The following is a 15,109-nucleotide window of genomic DNA, read 5'->3' as shown; positions in this document are numbered from 1 at the left end:
AGGATGATGCTGGCCTCATAAAGAGAGCTTGGGAGTTTTCCCTCCTCTTGAATTTTCTGGAATAGTTTGAATAGAATAGGTGTTAATTCTTCCTTGAATGTTTGGTAAAACTCGCCTGTAAATCCATCTGGTCCAGGACTTTTGTTTGCTGGGAGTTTTTGGATTACTGCTTCAATTTCATTAGTTGTTATTGGCCTATTCAGGTTTTCTGCCTCTTCTTGATTCAGCTTTGGAAGGTTGTATGCCTCTAGGAATTTGTCCATTTCACCCATGCTGTCCAGTTTGTTGCCATATAGCTGCTTATAGTATTTTCTTACAATTCTTTGTATTTCTGTTGGATCAGTTGTTATATTGCCTCTTTCATTTGATTTTATTTATTTGGGTCCTCTCTCTCTGTTTCTTAGTAAGTCTGGCTAAAGGTGCATCAATCTTATTTACCTTTTCAAAGAACCAGCTCTTGGTTTCACTGATTTTTTTGTACTTTTTTTTAGTCTCTATGTCATTAATTTCTGCTCTGATCTTTATTATTTCCTCCCTTCTTCCTCCTCGGGGCTTTTCTTGCTGTTCTCATTCTAGCTCTTTTAGTTGTTGTGTTAGATGGTTCATTAGAGCTTTTGTTTCTTCAGATAGGCCTGTATTGCTATGAATTTTCCTCTCAGGACTGCTTTCACTGTGTCCCATAGATTTTGGGTTGTTGTCTGTTCATTTTTGTTTTTTTCCATGAAGCGTTTGACTTCCTCCTTGATCTCATTGGTAACTCATTCATTGTTTAATAGGATGCTATATAGCCTCTATGTGTTTCAATATTTTTGAGTTTTTTTACAGTGGTTATTTCTAGTTTCATGGCATTGTGATCCAAGAAGATGCTTGATATGATTTCAATCTTCTTGAATTTGTAGAGACTTGCCCTGTGCCCTAACATGTAGTCTGTTTTTGAGAATGTTCCATGTACTTGAGAAGAATGTGTATTCTGCTGCTTTGGGGTGAAATGTTCTGTAAATGTCAATTAAATCCATTAGGTCTAGTAAGTCATTTAAGGTCTGTGTTTCCCTGTTGATTTTTTTGTCTTGATGATCTGTCCAATGCTGACAGTGGGATGTTAAAGTCCCCCACTATGATTGTGCTGTCGATCTCCCCCTTAAAGTCCCCCAAGACATTTTTTATGTATTTAGGTGCTCCTATATTGGGTGCATACATGTTTATAGGGATTATTTCCTCCTGTTGGATTGAACCCTTTAGTATTATGTAGTGACCATTTTTGTCTCTTGTTATGGTCTTTATTTTGAAGTTTATTTTGTCAGAAATAAGTATTGCTACTCCAGCTTTTTTTCCCCTCCTCATTTGCATGGAATATTTTATTCCATCCCTTCACTTTTAGCCTGTGTGAATCTTTTGTTCTCAGGTGGGTCTGCTGTAGACAGCATATATTTGGGTCCTATTTCCTTATCCATTCAGCTACCCTGTGTCTTTTCATTGGACCATTTATTCTGATAACATTTAAGGTTACTATTGATATAAACTCATTTAATGCCTTTTTTCCCCTTTATGCTGATGTACCTTTCTCTCACTATTTCTTCTTTTTCTTAAAGCAGTCCTTTTAGCATTTCTTGCACTGCTGCTTTGGTGGTACTGAATTCCTTTAGCCTTTTTTTGTCTAGGAAGCTCTTTATTTCAACTTCAATTTTAAATGATAGTCTTGCTGGATAAAGCAATCTTGGTTTCATGTTCTTGCTTCTCATTACTTGGAGAACTTCATGCCACTCCCTTCTGGACTGAAGAGTTTCTGTTGAGAGATCTGATGTCAGACTTATGGGGGTCCCCTTGTAGGTCACTGCTCAGATCTTGCAGTCCTTAATATTCTCTTTGTCCTTGACATTTGCCATTTAATTATGATTTGTCATGGAGTGGGTCTCTTTGGGTCCCTCTTGTTTGGCACCCTCTGTGCTTCCTGAACTTGTGTGGCTTTCTCTCTTGCCAGCATAGGGAAGTTTTCTGTCATTGTTGCCTCCACCAAGTTCTCTATCCCCTGCTCTCTTTCCTCCCCCTCTGGCACTCCTATAATGCAAATGTTGTTTCGCTTCATGTTGTCCCAAAGCTCCCTTAGACTGCCCTCATGCTTTTTAAGTGTTTTTTCTTTTTGCTGCTGTGATTGAGTGATTTTTTTCTATCTTGCCTTCTAAGTCACTTATTCTATCCTCTGCTTCATTGAGCCTACTTTTAATTCCTTCCAGTGTATTCTTGATATCAGATACAGCATTCTACAGGTATTCTTTATACCATTCTTACTCTTGCGAATTTATTTCTAAATAAAAAGTTTCTAAAAGTATCAACAAAACACATATACCCTTTGACTCAGAATTTTCACTTTTAGGGAATGTATCTACAAATTTACGAACATATGTTAATAATTTATATGAATAAAATTCATTATAACATTGTAACAACAAAAGATGTTTGCCAAGGAGAGATAACCCACCCCATCCCCTTAATCTTGGCTTCACTGAACTACACTTGGCTCCAGCATCACAAAAGTCCTACCCATGTCTTTTTCAGCATGATGCCATCCAGGAACTGTTTGCCTTTGGTCCCATTCCTGTTTGTATTATTCTCATTTTTGGCTCTGTCTTCCTGGCACTCTGTTTCCTCAGTCAGATCTAAACCAGGTTCTCTGGTTGTGTGGGTGAGGAGCAGAAAGCAAATTAGGTGCTGATACCTATTCTCAACTGCTTTGAGCCCTGCACAGCTTCCTACTTAGTGGTTCCTCATCAGCAAACATCACCTGAGATCATTCATCGATAGGTGCCAGCCAGATAGGACTGAGTAAATGAATAGAGACGTTTAGAGCTACCACAACTTTCATGAAATACATTGACTAGGTTGTACTTTGTCTTTTATCATCTGCATTAGTTATTTTTTTCCATAATTACACTCCTAAAATTGGAGATTGTCAACAAGAAGCCCTATTAGCCCAATGATCTGAATAACAAAGTTTGCATGTAAATGTTTTATCTTCAGGTAGCAGTATTCATGTATTTTATCATTTGTATATCTTCAATTACTTTGCATATTTTTTGTGTTTATTATCATTCTTCTTTGGTGAATTGTTTGTTCATATCTTTTACTTAATTTTGCTTTGGGATGGCAGTCTTTGTAAAAACTCTAACTGATGATGATTATGACATCAAATTCAACATCTGTCCTTCTTGAAAAAGTAGCCCCTCAAATGTCAATAATTTGGCTCAGCTCTCCCTTTCCCTCCTCTCCTTTCAGTACAAGAGAAAGGGCATTAGATTTGGAGTCCTAAGACATAGGGTCATTGCTGAGTCTCTGGGACTTATTTACTTACCTATAAAGTGAAGGGGCTGGATTAATTGGTCATTAAGGCCCTAAAAGTCTAAAAGTCTTTCAGTCTATTCATCTTTTTCTACTCTCTCAATCATCACCAGCCTCCTTCTACCCATAATGGCAAGATGATTTAATTGTGAATTAATTATGGAATGTTCTATTTGGTAGCCATAAATCAGTGGTGATGTTAAAAAAGAAGTACAGAGAAAAGAAATGATCCTTCATGTCCTCAAAAGGTTTGGTTTCTATATACAGTAGTCCCCCCTTACCTGCTGGGATATGTTCCAAGACTCCCAGTGGATAGTTCTGAATCCTATATTCACCATGTTTTTTCCTATACATACATACCTATAATAAAGCTTAATCTATAAATTAAGCATAGGAAGGGATTAACAACAATAATAAAACAATTATAACAATATACTGTAATAAAAGTTATGTGAACATGATCTCTTTCTTAAAATATCTTGCTGTACTGTACTCACCCTTCTAGTAATGATGTGAGATGACAAGTGCCTATGTATGAGATGAAGTGAGGTAAATCACATAGACCTTGTGACGTAGCATTAGGCTACTATAAGAGTTACTTTTACACAAGCACTGCGATACTGAGACAGCTACTAAGTGACTAACAGGTGGGTGTGACTTATTGAGCGTGGATACGTGGGTACACTCGAGGAAGGGATGATTCCAATCTCCAGTGGGACAAAGCAAGATAGCACAATATTTCATCCCACTATTCAGAACAGTGTGCAATTTAAAACTTATGTATTGTTTATTTCTGGGATTTTTCATTTATATTTTTGGACCATGGTTGACCACAGAATGGAAAGCAAACCCAGGATAAGGGGGGACTTTCTGTAAATAATAAAAATAGTTAAGATTCTACCTTCTCAGGGTCAGATTTTGGCTCTTTGAAGATGTGACATTATTGCAAAAATAGCTTCAAAGCAAATAGTAACCAAATATTGACTAGGGCAGACACATTCCAAAAATTTGGTTTATTTGGTAGCGCAAAAGAATAAGCCAGTCACAGTGGCTTTGATCCTCCCACTTTTTTTTACCAATCCTCTTCAATATTCTGACTTCCACATAATTGCACTAGGCCAGGTTTCTTCCAAAAGACAAAATTAAACAATCAATATGTGCATTGCTAAAGCAATCTGGCTTAAAATGTTTTAGTTGGTTTTCTTTGTTCGTTTGTTTTTGCATTATTGTTAAAAGTATTACAGATGTCCCCTTTTTACCCCCACTGATTCCCCTACCCTGCATCCACCCCACCCCCAGGCCTTCCCCAGACCAATGTCTATGTCCATGGGTTATGCTTGTAAACATGTAAGTTCTTTGATTAATCTCTCCCCACCCACTCCCCACCCCCACCTTCCATCTGAGATCCCTCAGTCTGTTCCATGCTTCTATGTCTCTGGATCCACTTTGTTCATCAGTTTATTTTGTTTATTATATTCCACATGAGTGAGATCATGTGGTACTTATCTTTCTTTGAGTGGCTTATTTCGCTTAGCATAATACTCTCCAGTTCCCTCCAAGCTGTCACAAAAGACAAGAGATCCTTCTTTTTTATAGCTGCATAGTATTCCATGGTGTAAATATACCACAGCTTTTTTATCCACTTGTCTACTGATGGGCACTTGGGCTGTTTCCAGATCTTGGCTATTGTAAACTGCACTATGAACATAGGGGAGCATAAGTTCTTTGTGATTGGTGTTTCGGGTTCCTTAGGATATATTCCTAGAAGTGGGGTCACTGGGTCAAATGGCAGGTCAGTTTTTCATTTTTTGAGGAAACTCCATACTGCTTTCCATAGTGGCTGCACCAGTCTGCATTCCCACCAGCAGTGTACTAGGGTTCCCTTTTCTCCACACCTTCGTCAGCACTTGTCATTTCTTAATTTGTTGATGGTAGCCTTTCTGACAGGTGTGAAGTGATACCTCATTGTGGTTTTAATTTGCATCACCCTGATTAATGACTTTGAGCATTTTTTCATGTCTCTTGGCCATCTGTATGTCCTCTTTGGAGATGTGTCTATTTAGGTCCTTTGCCCATTTTTTAATTGGATTTTTTGTCTTCCTTTTGTTAAGTTGTATGAGTTCTTTATATATTTTGGATATTAACCCTTTATCAGATGTGTCATTGGCAAGTATGTTCTCCCATACAGTGGGCTCCTTTTTCGTTCTGCTGATGGTTTCTTTTGCTGTGCAGAAGCTTTTTATTTTTATGTAGACCCATTTGTTTATTTTCTCCTTTATTTCTCTTGCCCTAGGAGATGTATCAGCAAACACATTGCTATGAGAGATGTCTGAGATTTTGCTGCCTACATTTTCTTCTAGGATTTTTATGGTTTCACGTCTTACATTTAAGTCTTTTATCCATTTTGAGTTTATTTTTGTGTATGGTGTAAGTTAGTGGTCTAGTTTCAATTTTTTGCATGTACTTGTCCAACTTTCCCATCACTATTTGTTGAAGAGACTGTCTTTACTCCATTGTATGCTCTTGTCTCCTCTGTCAAATATTAACCATAATGGCATGCGTCAATTCCTGGGCTCTCTGTTCTGTTCCACTGCTCTATATGTCTGTTCTTGTGCCAGTACCAGGCTGTTTTGATTACATTGGCTTTGTAGTATAACCTGGTATCTAGTATTATGATTCCTCCAATTTTGTTCTTCTTTCTCAAGACTGCCATGGCTATTTGGGTGTTTTTTGGTTCCATATAAATTTTCAAAGTGTTTGTTCTAGATCTGCGAAATATGCTGTTGGCATTTTAATAGGGATTGCATTGAATTTATAGATTGCTTTGGGTAGGACGGACATTTTAATGATGTTAATTCTTCTAATTCATGAACACGGTATATTCTTCCACTTGTTTTTATTTTCCTCTTTTTGCAACATCCTAGTTTTCCGAGTACAGGTCTTTTACCTCCTTGGTTAAGTTTACTCCTAAATATTTTTGTTGCAATGGTAAAATGGGAATTTTTTTTTTAGTTTCTCTTTCTGAGAGTACATTATTAGTGTACAAAAATGCCATTGATTTCTAGGTGTTAATTTTGTATCCTGCTACCTTGCCAAATTCACTTACTAAATCTAGTAATTTTTTGGTAGAGTCTTTAGGATTTTGTATGTACAGCATCATGTCATCTGCAACATAACAGTTTCACTTCCTCCTTTCCAATTTGGATGCCTTTTACGTTTTCTTCTTGTCTGATCACTGTGACTAGGGCTTCCAGTACTATTTTGAATAAGAGTGGTAAAAGTGGACATGCCTGTCCTGTTCCTGTTCTTAGGGGAAATGGTTTTAGTTTTTGCCCATTGAATATGATGTTAACTGTAGGTTTGTCATATAGGGCCTTTATTATGTTGTGGTATGATCCCTCTATTCCCACTTTGTTGAGAGTTTTTATCAGAAATGGGTGCTGGATTTTGTCAAATGCTTTTCTGTATCTATTGATACAATCATGTGATTTGTCTTTCAATTTGTTTATGTGATGTATCCGTTTATTGATCTGCGAATATTGTAACAGCCTTGCATCCTTGGAATAAATCCCACTTGGTCATGGTGTATGATCTTTTTAATATATTGCTGGATCTGATTTCCTAATATTTTGTTGAGGACTTAAGCACCTATGTTCATCACAGATACTGGCCTGTAATTTTCTTTCTTTGTAGTGTCTTTATCTGGTTTTGGAATTAGGCTAATGTTGGCCTCATAAAAAGAGCTTGGAAGTGTTCCTTCCTCTTGGATTTTCTGGAATAGTTTGAGGAGGGTAGGTGTTAGTTCTTTGAATGTTTGGTAAAACTCCCGTGAAGCCATCCAGACCAGGGCTTTTGTGTGCTGGGAGCCCTTTGATTACTGCTAAAATGTTTTAGTTTTATCTTCAAAAGGGCCACTTACTATTAGTATTCTAGTATGCCTCATCTTACCATCTGCCAGTTTCTTAAACAAGCAATCAAAATTTTCTTTAAAACACCTGCCTCCCCCAAAAAATACTTTTTTTTTTTTTACAAATGGTGAAGTGAGAAATTCACTCAAAATTCTACCATCCTAATGCAACTCTTTTTTGGTTTTTCCATATTCCCTTCATCTTTATTCACATTCATGCACATTTTTAGTCACAGTCATGTGATAATTCCTACTCTTTTCACTATCAAACATTTTCCATGTTGCTACATATTAACCGTTATCATTTATAGTTGCAACATAATTCATAATGTTGATAGTCACTATTTATTAGACCATTATTTATTTGATCATATTGGGGGTCCAAATGATCAAAGTTTTACTTTCTTACAGTAATGGTATAGTGAGGATCTTCATGCATATTGCTTTTTTTCTTATAAGTCATTAGGCAGTCTCCTAGGAAGTGAGATTCTAGGTCAAGAGGTGTGACTATACTGTAGTCGGCCTTTTTTTAATAGATTTGCCAACTTATTTTTTAATTTAACAGTAAGTATTATTAAACACCTAAGTGTGATACTAAAATAATATTATGGGATATGAAAAATATTCCCTTTTCATGAAGAAAGTGAAAGGTCTCTAAGATAGTGTGATATTCCCTCATACTGCAGAGGCAGACATTTACTTTTCAAGCAGCTTTTGCCTGAGGGGAAAGCAATTGCCCCACCCTGCAGGAAAACCTCTCACCCTACCCAGAGGAGTTTCTATAGCCTGAGGCTCATTAAGAGAATCAGATTACTCACCCTGCAGGCAGAGGCAGACCTCAGAATGCTTTGAGTCTTTGCCTGATCTCATTCTGGACCCAGGCCTTGGAAAAGCAGACTTTGGTGTGGATCTTGGTCCTGTCCAATTGCACTGGCCTCAGCAGAGGAGACCTCAAGCCGAGGGTTGTTGATAGCTCTAAACAGGGTACTCAGGGCCAGTCACAAACTGCGTCTGACATTGGCCTGCACAAGAGTCCCTCCAAAAAGACTGAGAGTCCTAGCAGATCTACCTAATACACAGAAACAAACCCAAACAGGCAGCCAAAATGGGGAGACAAAAAAAACAAGCTCTAAATGAAGGAACAAGAGAAGTCTCCAGAAAAAGAGCTAAATGAAATGCTAAATGGAGATACGCAATCTATCAGATGTAGAGTTCAGAATACTGATTGTAAGGATGCTCAACAGCATGAAAAAGAAATGGAAATTATGAAGGAAATTAAGAATGAAATAGCAGAAATAAAGAATACATTGGAAGGAATAAACAGCAGATTAGAGGAAGCTGAGGATTTGGATCAGCGAATTAGAAGACAGGGTAGAAAAAATCACTCAATCAGAGATCCAAAAAGAAAAAACATTTAAAAAATAGGACAGTCTAAGGGAGCTGTGGGACAACATGAAACGTAACAATATTCGCATCATTGGAGTGCCAAAGGAGTTTGAAAGTAAGCAAAGGTTAGAGAACCTGTTTGAAGAAATTATGGCAGAAAACTTTCCTAACCTGGTGAAGGGAAAAAGTCACACAAGTTCAGGAGGCATGGAGAGTACCAAGCAAGAAGAATCCAAAGAGGCCCACACCCAGACATATAATTAAAATTCCAAGAACTCAAGACAAAGAATATTAAAGGCAGCTAGAGAAAAGCAATCTGTTACCTACAAAGGAGCTTCCATATGCCTGTCAGCTGACTTCTCATCAGAAACTCTACAGGCCAGAAGAGAATGGCATGAAGTAATCAAGGTAATGCAAAACAAGGATCTGAAACCAAGACTACTCTATACAGCATGATTATCAATCAAGCTGGATGGTGAAATAAAGAGCTTCCAAGACAACAAAAAGGCTAAAGGAGTTTATCACCACCAAACCAGCATTGCAGGAAATGTTAAAGGAACTGCTGTAATTAGAAGTAGAAATAGAGAGAAAGAGAAACATAGGCATAAGGAATTAAAATGGCAATAGATATCTATCAATAATAACCTTAAATGTAAATGGATTAAATGCTCCAATAAAAAGGCATAGGGTGGCTGAATGGATAAGAAAACATGACCCAAATATATGCTATCTGCAAGAGACCCACCTCAGAACAAAAGACTCACACAGGATGAGAATGAAAGGATCGAAAAAATTTTTCCATGCAAATGGAAATTTTAAAAAGCTGGGCCCGGCCAGGCGTGGCTCAGCGGTTGAGCGTTGACCTAGGATCCAGGCGATCAGGGTTTGATTCCCGGTCAGAGCACATGCCCGGTTGTGGGCTCGATCAATAACTCTCTCATCATTGATGTTTCTATCTCTCTCTCCCTCTCCTTTCCTCTCTCTGAAATCAATAAAGATATATTTAAAAAAAAAGAAAAAAGAAAGAAAGAAATTTTAAGAAGCTGGGGTAGCAATACTCATACCAGACAAAACAGACTTCAAAACAAAGACCATAACAAAAGACAAGAAAGGTCACTACATAATACTAAAGAGATCAATCTAACAAGAGGCTATAACCCTGATGAACATATGCACCCAATATAGGAGGAGCACCTAAATTTATAAAAATACTTCTAGAGGACTTTAAGGGAGAGATCAACAGCAAGACAGTCACTATAGGGGACTTTAACACCCCACTGATTTCACTGGATAGGTCTTCCAGACAAAAAATCAACAAGGAAACAGTGAACCTAAATGATACCCTAGAGCAGATGGATTTAATTGACATTTACAGAACATTCCACCCCAAAGCTGCAGAATATACATTCTTCTCAAGTGCACATCAGTAGATGAGTGGATAATAAAGCTGTGGTACATTTATGCCATGGAATACTAGGCAGCTGTAAAAAAAAAAAAAAGGATCACTTATCCTCTGGGTCAGCATGGAGGGAACTGGAGAGTATTGTGTTTAGCGAAATAAGCCAGTTTGAGAAAGACAAGTACCACATGATCTTACTCTTAAGTAGAATGTAATAAAATAAACTGATGAGCAAAATGGATTCAGAGACATAGAAGCATGGAACAGACTGAGGGTTCTCAGAGGGAAGGTGGGGGTGGGGGAGTAGCTGGGGAGAGATTAATCAAAGAACTTGTATGTCTATAAGCATAACCCATGGACACAGACATTATTATGGGGAAGGCCTGGGAGTGGGGTGGATGTGGGGTGGAGGAGATAGATGGGGGCGAAAAGGGGACATCTGTAATACTTTAAACAATAAAGATACATTTTTAAAAAATAAAGATACTAAGATAAATCAAATACCCCTTTCAGCCCCTTGATTCCTTATTGCTTAGGACATAATAAGCATACATTTTACTACAGTCCTTTCATCCGCTGGAAGGAAGGCAAAACTGAAACACTCTTTTTAGGTTTCAGTACAATGGTAAAAGAAGAATTTGTAAGCTTTGTGACCGTACTGTAAAAGTGTCTCTCAGATTTCTAGGCATCATGGTACTTATTTTTGTTCAACTTGTACAATAGTTTTTTCTCTCAAGACCTGACTCCTCTCTAGATACCATATAACCCACAGTCATAAGTGAATGAATGAATAGCATCAAGAATGAATAAGGGAAGGACCAGATAAATGACTTCAAAGGATCATACAAAAATATTTTCTTACTATTTGCTTACTTACCTCTTACTATTAACAGCAAGAAATAATGCCAGCCAATTCTATTCATTCTGTGACGTCCTGATCATTAAATACTTTCCCCTCTTTTTATCATTACTAATATATGATACATCTTTTAATTCATACACAAAAACAGACATGTAGAAAGTCAACAACAAAACCCACTGCTATGGTATTATGGACAGAAGAAAAAGTCTAAAAGAACACAAAGTCAAATTGAAAATAAAAAAAGATCCACTAGATATAGGCTTTTGCAACTTGCGTTTATGTAGCTTTTAAATATATACTTTTCATTATGAAATATTTACAGAATACAGAAAATTATAGAGATCCACCAACCAGCTTTGTCTAACCTTAACCTTTTGCATTATCTGCTTTAAATTTTTAAAAGCAAATTATAGAGTTGAAGCCCCATGTGTGGCCCTATCCTCCTCTATTCCCCTCCCTCCCTTCACAGAGATAAACCACATCCTGAATTGGCTATGTATCATTTCTAGGCATGTTTTTATATTTTTAGTACAAAAGTATGTTCCAATAAAATATATTTACCTTATGTCTTCAATTCTAAGATCATATTTTGTTCACATTCTAATATCTCTAAAATTGGGATGCATCTTACAATCCATAATAAAGCATTACAGCACAATTTAATCTGGAGCTTTTCCCCTTTTCTTGGGGTGCATGAAATAATGGTGCATTTCAGACCATAGTGTTTTAGATTCTATGAAATGTGGTAATACTGTTTTACAGTTTTTAAATGAAATGCAAATGGTATCATATTCAACATCCTACAACTTCATATTTTCACTCAATACTATGTTCTTGAGATTTACCAATGTTATTACATGTAACGCAGCATCTTTAAATGTCTTAATTCACTATTACACACCACAGAATTAGGAGTCATTTAGGTAAGGAGGAAATCCTATACTTATTAGTGGAAATGGTAACTGTTACGTTCAAATGTGTGCACTTGACTAAAATAAAGAGGATTAACAAACAAGATGCAAATAAGAAAAAAAAAGGAAGGAAAGAAGAAAAACAAAAACTGCTTGCTTGATTTATAAGTAGCTGGGGACAGCATACATCTGAATAACTAAACATGACAACTCAGGAATAAAAATGATGACAGGAGGAACTGTTTCCTGGAAATCTGCTCTTGCTACTCCAGAGCCCAGTGGAGATGCAACCTGCTCATGTCAGCCCAGCAGGCACTAAGACCGCACACGCAGCCAGCTTCTCACTCACTAAAGTGGGCCGGATACCAGCATCAAGAGAGGGCAGGCTACAGTGAGGAGAGACAAAGAAGTGGCATTTACCCACAAGCTGTAGGAAGAAGATATCAGCTAAGGGTTATATTGTAAAAGTCTAGAAGTGAGACAGTCAGGATGTCATTTTCGAACCTCTGCTTCCTAAGCCAGGTAAGCTCAAGCATATTTTTAAAATAAATAAAGTATTATGAATTCATTCACAAATGTAACTGTAAAAGAAAAATAGAATTCCTAAATTAATTTATTAATAAACTATATCTTTTTATCTTTAACAAAGGTAATATTTTAAACTCAAGTATATTATATTTAATATAGGGTAACAGAACCAAACAGCTCCAAACTAGTCTTCTTTCTCCAAAACATTATTGTAAACCATAAAATCCACTGGTGTGCTGGTGTTTGGACCATTCTGCAGCTAAAGTTCCTGTTACCTGCTGATATATTTGAAGTGTGTTTGAATATAAATTATTGGGACATTCTTTCAACTCTCAAATTTAATTAACTCACTTTCTGTCAAGTTATCCTAATTAACCTACAGTCTTCAAGCTTCAAGATTACTGCTGCCAATTCTGCACAACCATTTGTTTAATGCACAATCTGCTCTAATACCCTCCAAGATGAAATTGCAAATATAAACCCTTTTTGATTTCTACTAATTAACTAGACATTGGAATGTGCCATGCCCTATAATCTGTATGAATGTGTAAATACAAGTTCTGCCTACTTCATATAAAACATACAGAAAGAACTTATTAAACAAATAAATTTCTTCAATGAAGAACTTTCATTTGTTCAAAAACGTCGCTGAATGCCTACTGTGTGCCAAGCACTGTGCTGGAGGCACAGATATAACTGTAAATACGACAGACATAGATAGCCATTGCACATGGACCTTCCTAGTAAGGAAAATATACACTAACAAAGGATTACAACTAAATAGTGAGAAAGCTAATGCCACACCTGTGCCTTGAACAGCACCTGCCAAAGTTAAGCTCAGTACATACGGTTATCAACACCTCCATTTCAAAAATACAAATACTGAATCCAGTAAGGGACTAATATATATTAAATTTATAGATCAGGAGTGATACAAAAGGAGGAAAAGAAATAACAAAATCATGCTTCAAATTAAAACTGTAGTATAGTAGTGATGGGTGCACAACATTGTGAATGTACTTAATGCTATTGAAATGCACACTTTAAAATGGTTAAAATGGTAGATTTTATGTTACATATATTTTATCACAATATTTAAAATGGCACCAAAAAATTGCATCTGGTTGTTAAATATTTAATCAACTTCACCAAAGACTTAAAACACGTAAATACTTCCAAACCTCAGAATGGTGTATTAAAAGGTGGAGGAGCCTAGCCGGTTTGGCTCAGTGGTTAGAGCATTGGCCTGCGTTCGACTCCGGCCAAGGGCATGTACCTGGGTTGCAGGCTCAAACCCTGGCCCCAGTCAGGGCGTATGTGGGAGGCAACCAATCAATATGTCTCTCTCACATGGATGTCTCTCTCTTTCTGTGTGTGTGTGTGTCTGTCTGTGTGTTTCTCTCTCCCTTTCACTCTCTCTGAAAAAGCAATGGAAAGAATATCCTAAATGAGGATAAAAAAATTTTTTAATTAAAAAAAAAGTAGAGGAGAGAAGAGGAGGCCAGAAAGCACAGAAAACAGACAGGAAACGTGAAGTGACTTTGCTCTGATTCTCTTCTAGCCTTGTACCAATTGCTCAGGTTATTTTCCCTGCTCACACATCAGGCTGAACGCAGCTGAGGGGGGAAAAAGACACAATCTTAGAAACTGGTTTCACTACAAATTCATGGTTTCCAATCTTGTTTGAGTTCTCAAAACTGTAATCAATCCTTTTCCTTATCGCTGATTAGCTCCCAAACCTTTGCCACTCTCTTCAAATCTGCTACTCAACCCCACATGCCACACCTAACAAAGAAAACAAAAGCCGCTCAGCCTCCTGAGTCTCGCCAACCCTATCTTTAGTTGCTGTGCCCTGGATTCCCTCATCCCAGGCCTGCTTGAGAACCTCATTCCACCAATTAGCCACTTGGTAACTTGACCTCCTCCCTCTCTATAGGCTCCTTCTCCTGAAACTACTCCCATCTTTTAACAAGTTAAATTATTACCCTCCCTTGACCCCAGTCTTCCTCTAGCTACCATCTTTTTTTAAAAATATATCTTTATTGATCTCAGAGAGAGGAAAGGAGAGGGAGTGAGATAGAAACATCAATGATGAGAGAGTCATTGATCGAGCCCGCAACTGGGCATGTGCCCTGACCAGGAATCGAACCCCGATTGCCTGGATCCTAGGTCAACACTCAACTGCTGAGCCACGCCTGGCCGGGCTCTAGCTACCATCTTATTTCTCTCCTTGAGGGCACTTCCTCACTTCTTAGCCTGTACCCACATCTCTACCTCCCACTCACTGCTCCACAGACCATAATCAGGCCCCAAACCCTGCACACCGAGGCCAAAGAGTATACACTGCCAGAGTCTTCAGTGATTTCCCACTGAATCATTTCAATGGGCCCTCTTCAGTCTTTTTTAAAAATATGAAATCTCAGCCATATTTGACTGTTGACTGGCGGTGCCACCATTCACCGAATCACCCAAGTGAAAACCTGTCCTTCCAGAGTCTTCCCACTATTTCACCACCTCATTCAGTCTCAATTTCTTTTAACTAAATATATATACAGTTTTATCCTCTTGTGAAGTTTAAAAATACAGATAAACATATAGAATACAATGAAAATAATGAAGTGCATGAGAGAAGTGAAAACATATGTCCACACAAAGACTTGCTCACAATGTCATAATAGCACTATTCATAAAAGGCAAAAACTGAAAACAAGCCAGATGTCCATCAACAGATGGATGGATAAAAAATTGTGGTACAGACATACAACACAACATTACTTAGCAAT

General features: G+C 37.5%; 1 protein-coding gene across 1 annotated transcript in view; it reads right to left on the bottom strand.

The window, feature by feature from the left end:
- The window catches only part of SLC16A10 (solute carrier family 16 member 10), a 113,338-nt gene that overhangs the window by 83,798 nt on the left and 14,431 nt on the right, over positions 1-15,109 (bottom strand).

This window comes from Miniopterus natalensis, chromosome 5 (genome assembly GCF_054644295.1).
Source record: "Miniopterus natalensis isolate mMinNat1 chromosome 5, mMinNat1.hap1, whole genome shotgun sequence".
Lineage (NCBI taxonomy): Eukaryota > Metazoa > Chordata > Mammalia > Chiroptera > Miniopteridae > Miniopterus > Miniopterus natalensis.
Note: the sequence above shows the minus strand (reverse complement) of the source record. Positions and strands in the feature narration are given on the sequence as shown.